This window comes from Diospyros lotus, chromosome 5, assembly GCF_014633365.1.
Source record: "Diospyros lotus cultivar Yz01 chromosome 5, ASM1463336v1, whole genome shotgun sequence".
NCBI classification, from domain to species: domain Eukaryota; kingdom Viridiplantae; phylum Streptophyta; class Magnoliopsida; order Ericales; family Ebenaceae; genus Diospyros; species Diospyros lotus.
In genome coordinates, this window is record NC_068342.1 from 10,933,738 (window position 1) to 10,953,325 (window position 19,588).

General features: G+C 39.3%; 1 protein-coding gene and 1 non-coding gene across 3 annotated transcripts in view; both read left to right on the top strand.

Annotated features, from left to right (window-relative positions):
- Positions 1-19,588, top strand: part of LOC127801711 (tubulin-folding cofactor A) — a 108,975-nt gene that overhangs the window by 47,970 nt on the left and 41,417 nt on the right. The window lies entirely within an intron of this gene.
- On the top strand, positions 17,085-17,192 carry LOC127802975 (small nucleolar RNA R71). The gene has a single exon (XR_008023419.1). It is a non-coding gene; the product is annotated as a small nucleolar RNA R71 (small nucleolar RNA).

The window sequence follows — 19,588 nt, forward strand, 5'->3', positions numbered from 1 at the left end:
GGTTTTGATCTTTGCTTCCGCATTTGATGTGTATAGTCATTCTCTTTCAAGATTAATGTGTGAAAATTCTGGGACGGATTCGAGGAATGATGTGGTTTAGAATTAAGTTTGAAAAGAAAAAATTTATTGTCCTAGAATTGTCCCAATTTATAACGAGCCCGGGAAAGTAGGGCGTTACAAGGTAGAACCCTCATGAAGGTTGGATCGACCAACCATGGGCATTTAGAGGCTCAGGGTTGCCTATAAATAGAGGTTTTTGAATTGGCCGAATGAAAGGAAAAATTAAACTCTCAGATCCGAGAGTTTAGGAAAAAATTGAGAGCAACGGATAAGGGGCTTTTGTTCCCCATGTCTAGAGTATCATTCCTGTGAAATTTGAGCAATTTTCATTGAGAGATGAAGAAGATATGGAGCCTCGTCGGAAAAACGAGCTTTGTCAGAACTAAGCCTGAGCAGTCTGAAAATGGCTCAGTTTGAGAGATTTTATGGTATTATCTTGTAGAGGGCGAAAAAACGAAGCCATAGGTTCAAACGGGGGGTCAATCGGAGCTCAGACGAATGAGATATGGCCAAAAAACCAGAACTGGTCGGAATCTCGTCAAAGAAGACGACCGACGCGTGCAGTGCACGCGCCAACTGGGCCCGTGAGTGGGCGCGCGTGAGCCAAATTCTAGGGGCGCGTGAGGGCTCATCCCAGCTCCAAAAATTATGAAAAAATTTTCTAACTTCCTATAAAATCAAGATCTAGAGGTCTGTGCAAAAATATTTGGATTTGAACTTCCTAATGTCTCGATTTTAACATCAAAGAGCCTCAATTTGCATAAAAACGCAACATTCGAGTAAGTTCAGTATTTTTCCCTTGAAGCTCATAGTCTATTATTAATTGTTGTGGAATTAGATTTGAGAAAATAGTCTCGATGGTATTTATTGAGATTTTTAGAAGGAAAAATGAAATAAATTGGATTATGGAGATATTTAGCGATTTAAGATGATTTTATGGTTGTTGTGCTCGATGAATGGAGATTGGTGCAACTTTTGAGAGTTGGCACAAAAATCGAGGTGTGGCACGCATATCGAGGCAATGCATGCTTTTCAAGGAATTCGAGTTTATCTCTACAGGTGAGTTTTCCTATCCTAACTATGGTTTTGTGATTGGTTTTCTCCCAAGAACTCATGTTCATGATATGTTTGTCATATATGCATGTTGTTATGAATGCAATATTTATTTTTTTATATTGCATGGAAAGTCGTGATAATTGCATGACGTGATATTATTGTCATATTGATGTTGTGCATGGGAATGGGATGTCGCCCTAGAGTGTAGCTGTAATTCCCCTAGGGAAATGATGGAATAACGTTAGGCTTATCCTATAGAAGTTCGAGATTTGCCTAGGATTCCGTGCTGAGCTAGTGGGCCTGGGAAGTTACATTAAGGGAAAATGTTATTGATGTTATCGCATCATGCATTCATATATATGTTTTGGACCCTCATTAGAAGTTTCATCTTCTAATGGGTTATGCCCCTGGAACATTTCACGTTCCAATTTAGACTTGCAGCTCAGGTAAGGAGCAGGTTGAGATATGACGGCATGAGATGGCGTGGCCGATGGATTCAGCGAGCTGATTCGGATATGTATTAGCTGATACTTTATTGATGATTAGCCTTGTTTGAATATTATGAAATCTCTATGTATTTATGTATTTCAATATTGAGGATATGATGTTAAACATGGTATGGATTCTTATGTTATAAATAAAGTGAATTGATTATATACCATATCAGGTTTCGATTATCGTTTCTGCATTTTTAATGATTTGTTGAGGGGTTTTGTTTGGAACTCGGCACTTAAGGTTTAAGTTATGTATCGAGAAAGAAAGAAAAAAATAAATTACGGACTCCAGCATGGTGACATGCCCGGTAAGAGAAAAGTGGGGTGTTGCATAAGTAGTCCTAGCACAAGTGCAGCAATGATCTATACCATTTTCTTCACAATAAAGTTTGAAAGATTCATTTTCAAATTCTCTTCCATTGTAATACCCCATGGTTGTATGAGGCTGCCACGTAATTTCGATAAATTTAGAATACTGAGAAATTGGTTTAATAGCGGTTATAAATACCGAATCGGCTGCAGGGAATGCCTCGGGGTGAAATTATCTAAGGAAAATGACATGGTCTCGATGAGCATTCCGAGATAAGATTTATGGTATCGAAAGAAATCGAATGAGGAACAATTTTCGGTATAGCTAAACTACAGCTACCATTTAGGCTGGAAAATCGAATCGTCCAAGGGGACTCCCGAAAAATCAACGGAACCCTAGGGGGGCTCCAATTTTGCGTAATGAGCAACCCTTTAGTGGTTTCAAGATGAAACAATGGCCCGGTGAAGACACTAGGGCAAAATCGTCGTTTTCAACTAAGGTTTGGATTATTAATTTTGGATTTTCAGTATCAGAATGCAATCTAATTCAGTGTTTGAGGGCATGATTGCTATTGGGGAAGTGCCCAAGTGATATTATGAGAAAATTAGAATTTAATTGTGTAATTTTTTATATATATTAATGTGATATATAGTATATATATATAAATGTAGGCGTATGTATGGCCATATCATGGCTAGCAATTGAATAATTTTCACGCAAGAAGGTAAGGCAACAGGATTTTAGGAAATTGGGCATTAATGTGATATGTACGCGTGCGTGGAGGCCATCCCTCTGCAAAATCTTCATGGTCATGCCTCTGCAAATCTTCCAAGTGGATGCATAAGGAGATGGCTTAGGCGTAATAGGGGATGGCCAAGTAGGCAATGCATTGCCTATAAATAAAAGGGAGAGATTGAGGGATTGGGAGGTAAGAAGAAGTGAATATGGAAGGAACGACGGCAGCCATAGCCGCAAGCGTCCAAGCGACTGGGTAGCAAAGCAGGGGCAACGCGATGGTGGAGCAATGATTAGTGGTTAATTTTGTAAAAATTTTGTTATAATTATACCCTTCTTTTGATCTTAAAAATCGTTTAAATTAGATATTAATATATATTTTATGGTTATATGCAAGTTTAAATTGAAAAATGAATGAAATGAAATTTTAAAATAAAATTTAATAATACTAATAATAATATATAAAATTATATATAATACATATACATCATTATATGCATGCATGTAATATATATATAATATAATCTAATATATATATGTGCCATGTGTAATACATATATATAATATATAATTTATTAATAACATTAAATTATTTTTTTTTAGGCATGAAGAATTCAAACCCATGAAGACTTAAAGTCCATGAAGAATTCAAATCCATGAAGAAATCAAACCTATGAAAAAATCAAGCTCATGAAAAATTAAAGTCCATGAAGAATTCAAACCCATGAAGAATTCAAGCCCATGAAGAATTAAGGCCCAATTTGAGCAACCCATGGAAGATATTATTTGGAGAAGGCCCAAGGATTATTTTTAATTCTAATGAAGATTAAAAAACCAATTTATAGAAATCTATTTTTATTTTTTATGTGAGAGCTTTATTAGGTGTGTTTTTTAGCTAAAATCTATTTAACTATTAGGTGGATATTATAGCTAAAATCCATTTAACTTTATGAGTGCTTTATTATGTATGTATTTTAGCTAAAATCCATTTAATATTAGGTGTGTATTATAGCTAAAATCCATTTAACTTTAAGTGTGTGAGTGCCCATTAGATATAATTATGTCTAATTGAATAATTGAAATTGTGTGGTTTGTATTGCATCTTGTGGCCTATAAATAGCTCACTTGATTGCATTTGTAAGTGTGATTATTATTCTTGAATCAAAGTTTGGTTGTTTCCTTATAATTCTCTCTTTGAGAATTGTTCTTGTTCTTTCCCATTTTCTTTAGTATTCTCTCTTGTGATCTTACTTTCTTCCTTTCTTCTTTTAAATTCTTATGTCATTTATTATTACTTTATTATTCACCGCCTAAATGGCCGGTTAATTTATGCCTTTAAATTTCTGCAATTTTAATTCTTGTCATTTAATTATCCACCGCCTAAATGGCCGGTTAGTTTCTGCTATTTTAATTCTTGTCATTTAAATTCTGTTATTTAAATTACGTCGTTTAAATTCATGTCAATTAACTTTTAAATGGAAATGAGTAACTAAATCTAATCTTGGGTTAAGGCAAGGACAATGTCCAACGCTAATGATTCCCAAAGAAAGCTGCGCTTTAAATGAGTAACATTAATTTAAATTTCAGTATGAGTGTATCTTAATTATTGAGAAATCACTAGGTTTGGATTGGAGCGTAAGCCTAACTTAGAGCTTTCATGTCACGCATGAGAGTTACTAGAACTGGAAACGCTATCATACCCAAACCCGGATGATTAATTTAGTTGTCTTGTATATTAATTGTAATTTGATTTATGGTAGTTGTTTAAATTAGAATCTCACATATCATGTATGGGGATTGCTTAAACTAGAACTATCATAATCTCTAATTGCATTTAATAACAAACCCTCATATATGAAATTAAATTAATGTTACTAACCTTATATGTTAAAATTTGGGAATCAACGGGTTGGCACTGAAATTGTCTTAACTCAAGTACTATCCAATTTTATAGTCTCACTTTAAGTATTTATTTCAATTACTGCTTTAATTTATTTCCTAGTATCTGTTGTTTAAAAAACCATAAAAAACCTTATTGCCAATTTGTCCAAATGCGTGTGTGCTTGTGTGTGACATTCTTTTTATTTTGCCATAAATAAATCTCTCAGTGGACGACCTGAACTCATTCAGAAAATATAAATTTAAATTTGGACTACAACTGCACTCGTACACTGACAAGTATAAACCTCTCACCTAAATAAAGAAAAAAATATAAAATTTTTATTGTGTTTTGTTTTGTGTTTTAATTGCAGGGTGGGAGTGCAGTCAAGCAACACGGAGGCGAGGTTGCAACGAGCTGAAGCGACGGCATTGGCAACCGGATGCAGCTGGAGGCACAAGCAAGCACCAGCCGAGCTGCTACGTGCGCAGCGATGGCTGCACCCAGCAGAATGGCCGGCAAGCAGAGTGGCTGCGGGAGTTGCAAGCGGGTGTTGGTGCGAACAACAGATGAGGAAGAAGAAGCATGGAGAAGAAGATGAATAGGAAAAAGGAAAAAAAGAAAAGAAAAGAAAAGAAAAAGAAATAGAAAAAAATAGAGAAAAATGTTAGAAAAATCTCAAAAAATAGGATTTGGATATTTATTAATATTTCAAAAATTTTGGGCCAGAAAACGGTTCGAGCACGCGTTTTAATGATATGACACGCATAGTAGGAAGCCGGAGATGCTAAGTTAAGGTGAGTAAAATTTCTTAGAAATTTCAGAAATTCAGGAATATTATTTTATGAATTGTCGTAGTGAAATATTTGAGAAAATATTTTAGAAATATTTATTTTGGATTTATTGAGGAAAAATATGAAGAAATAGAGAGAAAAATAAAGAAAATGTAAGAAATTATGGAAAAATAGGTTTTAATACTTATTTAAATAAATATGGTGATTAGGATATTTTGAGGCTAAAGTTGAAGTGACTCGTGCGAATGTTGTGGTTAGCACGCAAATCGAAGCGATGCACAAATATCTAGCTTGCCTAATAACCTTGAGAAGGTAAGTGGTATTTCCCAACTGGATTTAGCTTTATAAATAATTCTTGGTTTATAGGTGATTTATGTTTCAAACCCTGATCCTCGGGGATGCTTTCATCATATTGACATGCTCTGATATGTATCCATCACGTAGACTGCATACATGACATACTATGAAATGCATATGTACACGTTGTATCATTGATGACGCACATTGTGATCGTAAGGAGTATGAACTGGCACTGGTGCTTTACCAAGGGTGCCCTTATACACCCTGACTTCGAAAGAGGTGGCCGCAAAAATGGTGAGTAGCATGAAGGGTGCAGTTGACCCTTACGATGAGTAAGACATTGCATTCATGTATAAAATATATTTTATGTACCCTTATTTAGATGATTCATCATCTAACTTGGGATTTGCCCCTGGAATATTCAAACGTTCCAGATGGAGATTGTAGCAGATATGAGGATGAATGAGGCATGAAAAGGTACTAAGCAAGGTGCATGATGAATGAAGTGTATGTTATGTAACCTATGTATTTAAGTTCTGCTACTTTGGAATCTGAACGTTTTAAGGAATGATGATGTATAATCCTATTTAGGGTTAATGTTGAGAACTTATGCTTTGTATTAAGTTATGTTAAGGTACGATGATGTATGAACTAAATTTCGATTAATGTTAAGGTATCAGGTTCGATCCTTGTTTCAGCATTTGATGTGTATAATGATTCTCTTTCAAGAAAAATGAATGAGAATTCTGGGACGAATTTGAGGAATGATGTGGTTTAGCATTAAGTTTGAAAGAAAAAATTTATTGTCCCAAGTTATAACGCGCCCGAGAAAGCAGGGCGTTACAGTTGGTATCAGAGCTTAAGTTTAATGGAAGACTTAAGTGACTCTGATGTAGTTGATATCAGATTCAAACCCTATTTGGAGATTAGGGAACAACAATTTGGAGACTTAAGAGGATCTGGTATTGATAGAACTAGTTAGTAGGAACCCCAAGTGAAGGCTTAGGGGAAAGAGACTACGAGTTCGAAAGGTAAAATCCCTATTTAGGAGATTTGGGGATTGTCAATTGAAGGCTTAGAGGTTATTGGATTTAAGTGTTGTGTAGTGGAAGTGCATGCCTAGGAAAGTTCTGGCTAAGGAAAGATTTGGTATTTAAGTGTGTCCATTTGTGACCCACCTCTCTTTCCTGAGAACTTATCTGGTGTACTATTCACGAACATACACTATTCCAGTATCCGATTACTATTCTCAGTAAATAGTGAAAACTTGTTGGGGGTTAATACAAGCAGAATGATCTAGCTATTGAAGTTGGGATCCAATGATATGATTCGGGTGTAAGGTTGACTCGGTAACCATGATTATGGATCCGAGAGATTGAGAGACTGTTGATTTGAGGTCATTAGTTGAAATCCTTACTATGAAAGCTAGGATAACTGTGTTCGAAGCATAGATAATTAGTCTGATGTGACATGGTCTAGCTGAAGAGTTAGGATAAAATGATAAGTAGTTTCGAGGATCATTTAATGTCTCGGAAATGAGATGTAAAGATCAGGGATCCAACATGTTGGGTTAAGCAAGAGGTCGAAGATGGCCAAATAATGGCGTATGAGTTGCACCAATTGGTGAGGTGACAGTGGTACAACCGATGTGACTCTGGGATAAGGAACCCTAGCAGCGTGATGACACTACTGGTTCGTAGTGACAGATCTAGATCTAAGGACCCACGTGCAGATGGTTAATGGATGGCTTGCGATAAGGTACGGGAAGCCCGTTGATCGAAGTATCATAGCAGACTACCTTAGAGACGATCAGATGCTAAAGATCTAGGACAGCCCAGTAGGATCTGTACCTTGTATGGGTCTAAGTCCCAATGGTCTAGGAGAAAGGTGTATCACTAGTTGTGATTGATCGAGGCCAGAAAATCAACCCAAAATGAAATGGATTGAGTATGGACTGAGTGTCCTATTTAAAGAATTATATCAGGGTTCGCGGTCATCTTGGGGGTAGGTTGTAACACCCCGCTTTCCCGGGAGCGTTATAAATTGGGACAATTTTGGGACAATAAATTTTTTCTTTCAAACACTAAAGCTAGACCGCATCATTCTTCGAAGAATTCGCCCCAGAATTCTCATACATTAATCTCGAAAGAGAATCACTATACACATCAAATGAGGAAGCAAATATCAAAACCTGATATCTTAACATTAATCATAAATAAATTCTTACATCTTCAACATTTCTCAAAATATTCAGAATCTAAAGTAGCAGAACTTAAATACAGGGGTTACGTTACATACATTTCATTTCTCATGCACTCTGCTAAGTGCCATTTCATGCCTCATTCATCCTCATTATCTGCTACAATCTCCATCTGAAACGTTTGAATATTCTAGGGGCAAAACCAAGTTAGATGATGAATCATCTAAGTAAGGGTACAGAAAACATATTTCGTGTATGAATGCAATGTCTTACCTCATAGGTGTCAACTGCACCCCTCATGCTACCTACCATTTTTGCGGCCCCCTCTTTCGAAGTCGAGGTGTATGGGTGCACCCTTGGTAAAGTAGCGGTGTCAATTCGTACTCCATACGGCCTCAAATGCGAGTGATCAATGATATCAACGTGTATTCATGCATTTCATAGTCATGTCATGTATGCAGTCTAAGTGATGGATACATATCAGGGCATGTCAATATGATGAAAACATTTTCGAGGAACATAAACCAAGCATTTTTTATAAAACTAACTTTAATCGGGGAGTACCACTTACCTTCTCAAGCTTATCGAGCTACCTCGATATTCTTGCTTTGCCTCAATTTGCGTGCCAACCTCAAAATTTCCACGAATCTCTTCAACTTCAGCCTCAAAGTATCCTAATTACCATAATTATTTAAATAGACATTAAAACCTATTTTTTCATAATTTCTGGCATTTTCTATAATTTTCTCTCTATTTCTTCCTATTTTTCCTCAATAAATCCAAATTAAATATTTCTAAAATATTTCCTCGAATATTTCATTACGAAAATTCATAAAATAATATTTTGGAATTTCTAAAATTTTCTAGAGAATTTTACTCACCTTGACTTAGCATTTCCGACTTCTCGGTATGCGTGTCATATTCCCGAAACGCATGCCCGGGTCGCTTTTCTCGCTAAAAGCTCCGGAATATTACTGAAATATAATTTCCTATTTTTCAAAAATTTTCTAGGATTTTTCCCATCATTTTCCTATTTTTTCTTCTTTTTCTTTCTTTTCTTTTTTCCTCTTTTTCTTTTCCCTCCACTTCATCTTCTTCCTTCTCCCTCCCCTGCCATGCGCCTGCAACTTCTTCTTCCTTCTTTTCTTTCTTCTTCTTCTTCTTCTTCTTCTTCCTACGCACGGCTACTGCCATGGGCGCATGGCCGAGTTCCACCAGCCACCGAACTGCCTTGCTGCCGGCCTACCGCCGCCTTCGCCGGCTCCCGTTGGACTCCCTGACCGCCGCGCCGCTGCTGGAGCTGCTCACGGTCGTTGTTGTCCACGACTGGTGCGGCCCTGCTCACTGAACCACCATGGTCGTCCCTATAGCTTGTGCCTCCAACTGGTCTCAACCATTGCTGGCTACAACCACTGACGTCGTTGGTCACCTTGGTCTGCCTCGGCCACCTCGGCCAGCTCCTACACACCAGCATGCTGCTGCCCCCTGTTCTGATCGAGTTTGCAGCCATGGCCGCTTGAAGCTTGCGGCTATGGCCGCTTGCTACTTTGGCAGCCACAGACCAGTTTCCCTCTCTCGCGCAACTCTCTCTCTCGGCTCTCCTCTTGGTGCATCTCAATCTGCCAAACCCCCTGCCTATTTATAGGCTGCCATTGCTTGTTCTCCAATGTATATATATATATATATATGCACGTCACATTAATTGCTTAGCCCCTTAAATTTTGTTGCGTATCTGGCCAGCGGCTGTCGAACCACTCCAGAATTAGATATCTATATATCTCTTCTCTTCTCTAGTTTGCAGCAAAGTGCACCCTAGGTCGTCTCTCACAAGGAGCCTCACCTTTTTCTACCAACAAGGAGAACCAATATAAACAACAGTTTGTTTAGGGGGGGTTTTGACAGAAAACTAAGTAACAAAATAGAAAACACAAGGATAGATGAAAATTAGTAAATGAAATGCAACCAGCTGTGTATTTGTCCCCTATGTGAAATCTTCCTCGTCCAACCCATAAATCTTGGTTTGTTAGATGTTTTAATCTCCGAATATCAAACTTAAAGCATCCCCAACAACCGTCCAAGGATTAGAATGATTGGAACAACAAAATGAATACAAAAATCTCTTATAAACAAAATGCAACCATTCACTCTCTATTCAACCCATCCGGAGCTATGCAAGAACAACCATTCAAGCACATTATATTCATTTCCGAGATGTTATACCAACCGGCTACAACACACTCTGTTCTCTTAAGCATTTAACAGAAAATGAATCCATGCAAATTCACACAAACCTGCCATGAACTCCATGCACTCGAAAGTCTGCTCAAACCAAACCAAATGGAAATGAGTAAGATTAAAACAAACAAACCAATTTTTGCAGCTCATCCGGGACTTAGATTCCACACAGGTTCAAGATACACAACCAGTTACAATAGCTCTAGCCTTCCATTACAACAAGGAAGACAAAAATGAAGACAAAATGGAGAAAACAGAAAATTGCTAACAACAAGAAAAACGGCCAGAATCTCCTCTCTTTTCTCCTCTCCATATCCTCTGGAAAATAAGTGCTAAAAGGCCTTAAATACATGGCTAAGAAAGGAAGAGCTAGGAAGGCTAGGGTTGGGCCTAGCCCAACAGAAAAGGGATAAGTGAGCCCAAAACAGCAAAATCGAGCAACCCAAATCTGCTCCTTGAAAGTGAGCCCAAGCACCTTTAGATGAGTCCCACAATTGCCCAAGGCCGGCCTACCCTCATGAAGTCCGAAATGAGCCACTTCAAGTCTTTTCCAGCTGCTTCTCTAGCCCATCCAATATTCCCTAAAGCTAAGCAAGCTTGGATCCATAGAAGTAAGATAGAGAAATAGTGTAAGGATGATTTGAAGTATAATAAAATAGAAACCATGAAAGATCAACAAAAATTACTTCAAATAGCGTAATAAGACTGAGGTGAAATGCCAAAATATAGCATAAATATGCATGCTATCAATTCCCCCATACTTAGACTTTTGCACTCCTGGGCAAAACACTAGACTCTATGACTCAAGAATAAAAATGTGGAAAAACACAAATCAGATACAAGGTAAGTCTTCGAGAATTCATCATTCAAAGATCATCTTTCCTCTACTTCCAAGAAAACAAGTGACATGGCAATTCATTCAATAAGACAAATCAAAAGTAGAAGCCTCTCACAGGACAAGTGTATGCTCAAAAATCTCTCAAGAGGTGGTGGTGACTGTTTCGCTCAAATTCACCCAATCACAATTCCACTACCATAAGCTTGTTTATCTTCTCAATCTCCACTATCCATGTCACATGCATGCCACAAATCAAAAGGGCTTATTCAGGGTTGTAATGTGGGGAAGAAAGAAATGGAAAGACAACAATGAAGGAAAACATGCCTTAGGTCGAGAAAACATTTCATGCAACTCCAAGATCAAGAGATAGAATTTCCAAGCATTATGAAAAACATTGCATCTTTATTCGGTTGAGTGCGTTTTACGCTCTGTCTCAACTTTGCTTTCTTCTTTTTCTCATCAATTTTTTTCATTTCATTTTTTTTTTTTTTGAAAGAGGTGAGTGCGTTTTACGCTCCTTCTCACCATTTTATCCTTTGCTTGCTTTTCTTTTTCTTTTTCATGGATGCAAATGGCCTTTGGCCTTATGACTTGCTTGATGAATTCAATCTCTCTCTCTAGAATGCACTTAATATTCCTCTTCCTAAGGTTGGAAGGTCCAAAAAGGTGTATGAAAATGAAGGGTAAGAATGATGGCTCTAAGTGGCAAGCGAAAGGGATTGATTGATTTTTTTTTTTGATTTTTTTTATTTATGTTTTTATTTTTTTTTTATTTTTTTTTTGAATAACAAAATGGCCAAATAGGGACAAAAAAGAATGCCTTAATCATGTTTGAGTCATGCATGAACAAATATAGCCTCAACCAAGAATCAAAACAAGTTCTAGAGTGGAGATCATGATAGGCGAATGCACACACAAGAAAGACAATAGGCTTAAAGTGCTCACGGCTATAGACTACCCAATCAATCTATCAAATCAAACTCATTGCCAAGTCACTTGAAATCAAGGAAGATAAGATTGAAGTTCTAATCATGCTGGGTTCTTTTAAACTTAATTACTTAACTTGCATTTCCACACAAAACAGACTCAACTAGACCCAAGGAAAAAGAAATATGAAAAGATAAAGAAAATGCTGCTAAAATAAGAATGCTGCTCCCCCCCCCCCCCCCCACTTAGACTTTACATTGCCCTCAATGTAAACATGCAATTCCAATCAAAAATAGGACAAGTAAATGTAAAATATTAGGGAGAGAGAAACAGCCTGATGTATCAAATGGAGGTGGGATTGAGGAGATGCAGCTCCTCCATAATATGCTCCTGAAAGCTCTCGTAGAATAGCTTAAGCCGCTGCCCGTTCACTGTGAATTGCTTTGCATTGGACTCATCCTTGATTGCAACTGCATCAAAGGGAAAAACATGAATAACTATGAAAGGACCAGTCCAATGAGAACGTAACTTACCCGGCGTCAACTTGAGACGGGAATTGTATAGCAGAACTTTCTAGCCAATTTCGAATGTCTTCCTCACAATAAGCTTGTCATGCACAGCCTTGGTCTTCTCCTTGTAGATGCGTGAGTTCTCATGTGCGTCCATCCTAATCTCCTCAAGCTCTTGAAGTTGGAGCTTTCTTTGGGACCCCGCTTGACTGATGTCCATACTGCATTGCTTCACCGCCCAATATGCCTTATGCTCCACTTCCACCGGTAAGTGACACGCTTTTCCAAAAATCAACCTGTAGGGGGACATGCCAATGGGGGTTTTGTAGGTAGTGTGGTAGGCCCATAGCACATCTTCTAATCTCTGGCTCCAGTCTTTCCTATTGGGCTGGACAGTCTTCTCCAAAATCTGCTTGATCTCCCTATTTGAGACTTCAGCTTGCCCATTAGTCTGTGGATGATAAGGAGTCGCCACTTTGTGTATTACCCCATACTTACGAAGTAGGGTATCCATCTTTCTATTGCAAAAGTGGGATCCTTGGTCGCTGATGATGGCCCTGGGCATGCCAAACCTGCAAAAGATGTGAGAACGAACAAAATCTGCAACCACAGAAGCATCATCAGTCCTGGTGGCTTTAGCTTCCACCCACTTAGAAACATAATCCACGGCTAACAGAATGTACACATAACCAAATGACACAGGAAATTGACCCATGAAGTCAATGCCCCAAACATTAAAGATTTCACAAAACAATAAGGGTTGTTGAGGCATTTCATTCCTACGTGATATAGTGTCTGTGTGTTGGCAACGTGTGCAATTCTTACAGAACTCATATGAATCCTTAAAGAGTGAAGGCCAATATAATCCAGAATCTAGGACTTTCCTAGCTGTACGTTAGGGACCAAAGTGACCACCACATGCAAGTGTGTGACAAAAACTTAAGACAGATGCAAACTCATGGTTAGGCACACATCTCCTGATGACCTGGTCACTACACATGCGCCACAAATAGGGATCATCCCACACATAATACCGAGCCTGACTCTTAAATTTATTTAGCTGTTCCTTCTTAAAATATGCAGGTAATTCAGAAGCAACTAAATAATTTACCAAATCAGCATACCAGGGCTCAACACCATGAATGTGGTATAATAACTCATCTGGGAAATCATCCCTGATAGGCTGGGAGTCCATGACAGATTGATCTGAGGTGGAAGGAATGCGACTGAGGTGGTCGGCTACCAAGTTCTCTACTCCACTTTTATCCTTGATCTCAATGTAAAATTCTTAGAGCAAGAGCATCCACCTTATCAAACGAGGTTTGGCATCAGGCTTCTGCAAGAGGTACCTAAGAGCTGCATGGTCAGAAAAGACAATAACTTTAGAACCAAGTAAATAGGATCTAAATTTATCCAATGCAAAAACAATAGACAAGAGCTCTTTTTTTGTAGTGGTATAATTAGTCTGTGCCGCATCCAATGTACGCGAAGCATAGGCTATGACATGGGATTTCTTCTCCACACGCTGGGAAAGGACGACACCCACTACAAAGTTGAAGGCGTCGCACATCAACTCGAAGGGCAACTCCTAGTCGGGTGGCTGTATGATGGGTGGAGAAATCAATCAACTCTTCAGTTCCTCAAATGCCCGCTTGCACTGCTCATCAAAGTGGAAGGTCACTTCTTTCTGGAGAAGGTGGGAAAGTGGAAGTGCAATCTTGCTGAAATCCTTGATGAACCTCCTGTAAAATCCTGCATGGCCAAGGAAAGAACGCACCTCCCTCACAGAGGTGGGGTAAGGCAATGAAGCAATAACATCAACCTTAGATCGATCCACTTTTATACCCTTCTTAGACAAAACATGCCCTAAAATAATTCCTTGTTCTACCATGAAATGACATTTTTCAAAATTTAAAACAAGGTTCTTTTCAATGCATCTCTCTAGGACTCTACCCAAGCTAACCAAGCAATCATCAAAAGAAGTGCCATAAACTGAAAAATCATCCATGAACACTTCCATGCAATGCTCTAGAAAATCTGAAAATATACTTACCATGCATCGCTGAAAGGTACCTGGAGCATTACATAGACCAAAAGGCATTCTTTTATAAGCGAATGTGCCAAAGGGGCAGGTGAAGGTGGTCTTCTCTTGATCCTCTAGGGCTATGCAAATCTGAAAGTATCCAGAAAAATCGTCAAGGAAACAATAGTGTGACTTACCAACCAACCTCTCCAACATCTGATCAATGAATGGGAGGGGAAAATGATCCTTTCTGGTTGCTTGGTTCAGCTTTCTATAATCAATGCAGACTCTCCAGTTGTTCTGCACTCTCATGGGGATAAGCTCATTCTGCTCATTTGGGACCACCGTGATGCCCGTCTTTTTTGGAACAACCTGCATGGGACTCACCCACTTGCTGTCAGAAATAGGGTAAATAATACCAGCTGCAAGTAATTTACTTACCTCTTATTTTACCACATCAAGAATGGTTGGGTTAAGTCTTCTTTGAGGCTGCCTTGCTGGTTTTGCTCCTTCCTCCAATAAGATACGGTGCATGCAAACAAATGGGCTGATTCCAGTTATGTCCGCTAAAGTCCACCCAATTGCTTTCTTATTCTTTTTCAGCACCTCCAACAACTTTCTCTCTTAGTCAGGCTGCAAGTTATTTGCAATGATGACTGGCAGCTTCTCATCTTTCTTCAAGAATGCATACTTGAGGTGCTGAGGCAAAGGCTTGCACTGAATGGTGGGTGGCTGCTGCAAACAGGGGCTGACCTATTTGACTGCAACTCTAACTCCAAAGCACTATCAACCTGCTCAACAAGGTCAGCAGCACTACCTTCCACTTGGGAAATGTTAGCATCAAAATCAAACTCATGCCTATGCAAAAATTTAGCAATCTCTAAGCATGCAGCGCAGTGACTCTCTCCATCACTACAATTAGTGCAAATAATCGTATCTGGGAACTCATGCACAGTGGGGAGTTTATCAATTAAATCAGAAGACTCAGAACATGCTTCATTCACTAACAGGTCAACTCTATTTACTTGAAAAGTGGAATGATCCTCAGCAGGGAATTTCATGGCATCAAGTATCTTGAAGTTAATTGTGTTACCAGTAAATTCCATGGAAAGTGTACCCTCATGCACATTGATAATAGTTCTAGCAGTTTTTAAGAATGGTCTCCCTAGTATCAAGGGTGCATGCTCAAGTGTGCTGCCATCTTCCATATTCAAAACATAAAAATCAGCTGGAAAGATTAAATCCTTAACCTTAACCAACACATCTTCTAGGACTCCAGTGGGGTGTGCAGTACTTCTATTGGCCAGCTGGACAACCACTCCTGTTGGCTTCAAAGGACCACACTGCAATGAAGCATAGATAGAGTTAGGCATAACATTAATGGATGCACCTAAATCTAGTAAAGCATTGCTAAATTGCATGTCTCCTATAGTACAAGGAATGGAAAACGTCCCTGGATCTTTACACTTTGCTGGCATGGCAGGTTGGATAAGGGCAGAGACATTTCTCCCAAGGTTGATCTTCTCATTCCCCTTAAGCTTCCTCTTGTGAGTACACAAATCTTTGAGAAATTTTGCATACTTGGGGATCTGTCTGATGGCTTCAAGGAGGGGTATGTTGACTTCCACTTTCTTGAATGTCTCCAAAATCTCTTTATCTAATTCGACCTCTGCTCTTTTCTTGTTTTGTGTTGCTCGATGTGGGAATGGCAGGGGCTGGTTGTTGGAAGACTCTCCTTGTTCTTGATAGCTGGAGTTTGGCTGCTTAACTTCTTGGATTGAGGAGGGTTGCTGCTCTTTGCTACCCTCTACATGCTGCTTCATGTTTGATGATGGTGGAGGGGTTGGGATGATTACTTCTTTCCCACTTCGAAGCATGATGGCACTAACATTACCCCTCGGATTGGCAACTGGTTGTGAAGGAAGCTGCCCCGAAACTTGACTCCTTAGCTCATTGATGTTTGTGGCTAGCTGGCCTATTTGGGTCTCCAAATTCTGAATTGTGGTTTCTGTCTTTTGCTGGAATTGGAGTGTATTGGCTGCTAGTTGTTTAACAAGATCATCCAAGCTAGGTTCAGACTTGGGTAATGGAGGTGCTTGTTGCATGGCTTGATTCGGCCTTGGTGGTGGAGCATGGTTGCTGGAAATTGAAAGATGGAACCTCTGCTGAAATGGTTGATTCTGGTATGGCTGCTGCTGCACATGTTGATTGGAAGGGCCGCCATATCTGAGGTTCGGATGGTCTCTCCAACCTGGATTGTAAGTGGGGGAAAATGGATCATATCTGTTTGGAAGTTGTGGTTGGCTGTGCTGCTGGTTTTGGAATGGTCTACCAGGAAAAATGCCTGCACAGGTCTCATTATTTTCTTGCAACTGTGGGCATTGGTCTGTTATATGGGATGGCAAGGAGCAAATGCCACAAAGCTGCTGCTGGGGTTGCTTTCTCTCTAATGCCAACTGCCTGACCATGGAAGCTAATTCCTCAAGCTTGTTTTCTATCCTCTGCTGGTCCATAGTGGCAGCCACACTGACTTCATTGATGGCTTTTGTAGGAGTGTTAATTCTAGTGCCAAACTGCTGGGCATTTTGTGCCATCTTTGATATCAGCTCTTGTGCAGCTGCTGGGGTCTTCTCTGCCAAGGCTCCTCCACTTGCAGCATCTACCAAGTACCTGTCCATGGGGATTAGACCTTCATAGAGATATTGAATTAGGAGTTGGTCACTTAACTGATGGTGAGGACAGCTGGAACACAACTTCTTGAATCTCTCCCAGTACTCATGTAGAGTCTCACCACTCATCTGCCTTATACCACAAATTTCCTTCCTTATGGATGCTGTTCTGGAGGCTGGGAAGAATTTTTCCAGGAAGATCCTTTTCAATCCATCCCAGCTGGTAATAGCAGCTGGTGGCAGGTAATACAACCAGTCCTTAGCTGATCCATCAAGTGAGAATGGGAAGGCTCTCAGCTTGATTTGCTCTTTATCTACTCCTTGTGGCCGCATGGTTGAGCAAACAACATGAAACTCTTTTAGATGCTTGTGCGGATCCTCTCCTGCAAGACCATGAAACTTGGGCAACAAATGGATCAGTCCAGATTTTAGTTCAAAGTTAGCAGCCAACTGTGGGTATTGAATACATAGGGGCTGATAATGCACATCAGGTGCAGCCAGCTCTCTAATGGTTCTACCATCCAAATGACCATGATTTACATTATTTCCATGATTTCCATTATTGCCATTACCATTATTTCCATTACCATTATCTGCCATATTGATGAATTCTGGAATAGGTTCGGATGAAGTATTAAACACACTGTTAGGGTCAATCCTATCCCGAGACTTAAGCTCTCTAGCTTGCCTTCTAAGAGTGTTCTCTAATTCAAGATCCAAATCAAGTAATTTTTCCTTAGAGGACCTGGTCATACACTAGAGATCAGCACAAAAACAGCACACAAAATGGCCTATGCATACCAAGAACTCAAAAACACAAAAACATGTCAAACAAGAAGCCCTTAGATGATTTTTTTTTATGCAATTTTTCACAAAATTTCAACACAAAAACATTGAGGGACCTAAAAACACTAAAAACCACACAAAATTAGCCACTGAGAAACACAAAACGGCCCAAAAAGTGGTCTAAACATTGGAATTTGGCCAAAAAATGGTCTCCTCACTAGAAAGTAGTGACTCTTGATCCTCACACCCCCATTTCTTTGGACACCAAAAATCAGCTCAATCAGAGCAAGTGGAAGGCTATGAACAGTAACCGAGAAAACTGATTTTCCCTCAAACCAGCTCCTATTTTGCCTCAGAAACCACTCTATATGCAAGAAAACATCAAGGAGGGCATATGGACTTGTAAGAATATCAAGTAGGGATGAGAAAGAAAGAGGATAGAACTGGTATCTTGATCTCAATCCTTAAATCTTGCTATCTGTCATGGAGGTGGTCAAAAACGTTGGCAAATGGAAGGCTGTTGTGGCTGATCTTCTCTTGGTTGCAGCTGCTGGTGCCTATCTGCCAAACGAAAAGGAAGATTAGTGGGGAAGGGAAAGACAACGTTAAAAGGAATGTTAAAAGAGAGAAAATAAAAGGAAAAGGTGAAGAAGAAAAACGGAATGTCCTCTTGGTCAGGTGATCTACTGTTAGAGGCAGAAAAGTGGACTTCAGCTTTCTCTAAATAAAGGAAAAACGGTTATGCTCCTGATCTGCTGCAGCCCCTTTTTTTTGTTGGGTTGTCTACTTGCTGTGAGCTTGCTTTTCAGCACCTATCAGAGCACATGAAGACCAAACAATAACACAAGGTAGTGATACTGAAACCAGAGAAGGACTGCAGGTGTCTTTTTGCTTTTTCAGTTGCTGCAGGGTTGCTTTTCCAGTTGCAGGTCGTGCAGCCCTCTCCAACAGCCACTTCTTTGTTCAAAAATAATTCTAGAAACAAGAAAATAGAAAAGGAAAATACACACACACGAAAAGAAGATCGAAAAGGCAAATAAGGCTTTTCTGTTGCTGCTTGATATCTCAAGAACAGAACATAATAGCTCTTCAAGTTTATGAGCAACAACTGATAACCTTATCACCAAGAACACAAAACAGACAAAACACTCAAACAAGAAAACAAAACAAACAGAAAATAGGGTCGGTCCTCTATGTTTTTAGAAGAAAAACTTGGCTCCCCGGCAACGGTGCCAAAATTCTGGCCAGCGGCTGTCGAACCACTCCAGAATTAGATATCTATATATCTCTTCTCTTCTCTAGTTTGCAGCAAAGTGCACCCTATGTCGTCTCTCACAAGGAGCCTCACCTTCTTCTACTAACAAGGAGAACCAATATAAACAACAGTTTGTTTAGGGGGGGGGTTGACAGAAAACTAAGTAACAAAATAGAAAACACAAGGATAGATGAAAATCAGTAAATGAAATGCAACCAGCTGTGTATTTGTCCCCTATGTGAAATCTTCCTCGTCCAACCCATAAATCTTGGTTTGTTAGATGTTTTAATCTTCGGATATCAAACTTAAAGCATCCCCAACAACCGTCCAAGGATTAGAATGATTGGAACAACAAAATGAATACAGAAATCTCTTATAAACAAAATGCAACCATTCACTCTCTATTCAACCCATCCGGAGCTATGCAAGAACAACCATTCAAGCACATTATATTCATTTCCGAGATGTTATATCAACCGGCTACAACACACTCTGTTCTCTTAAGCATTTAACAGAAA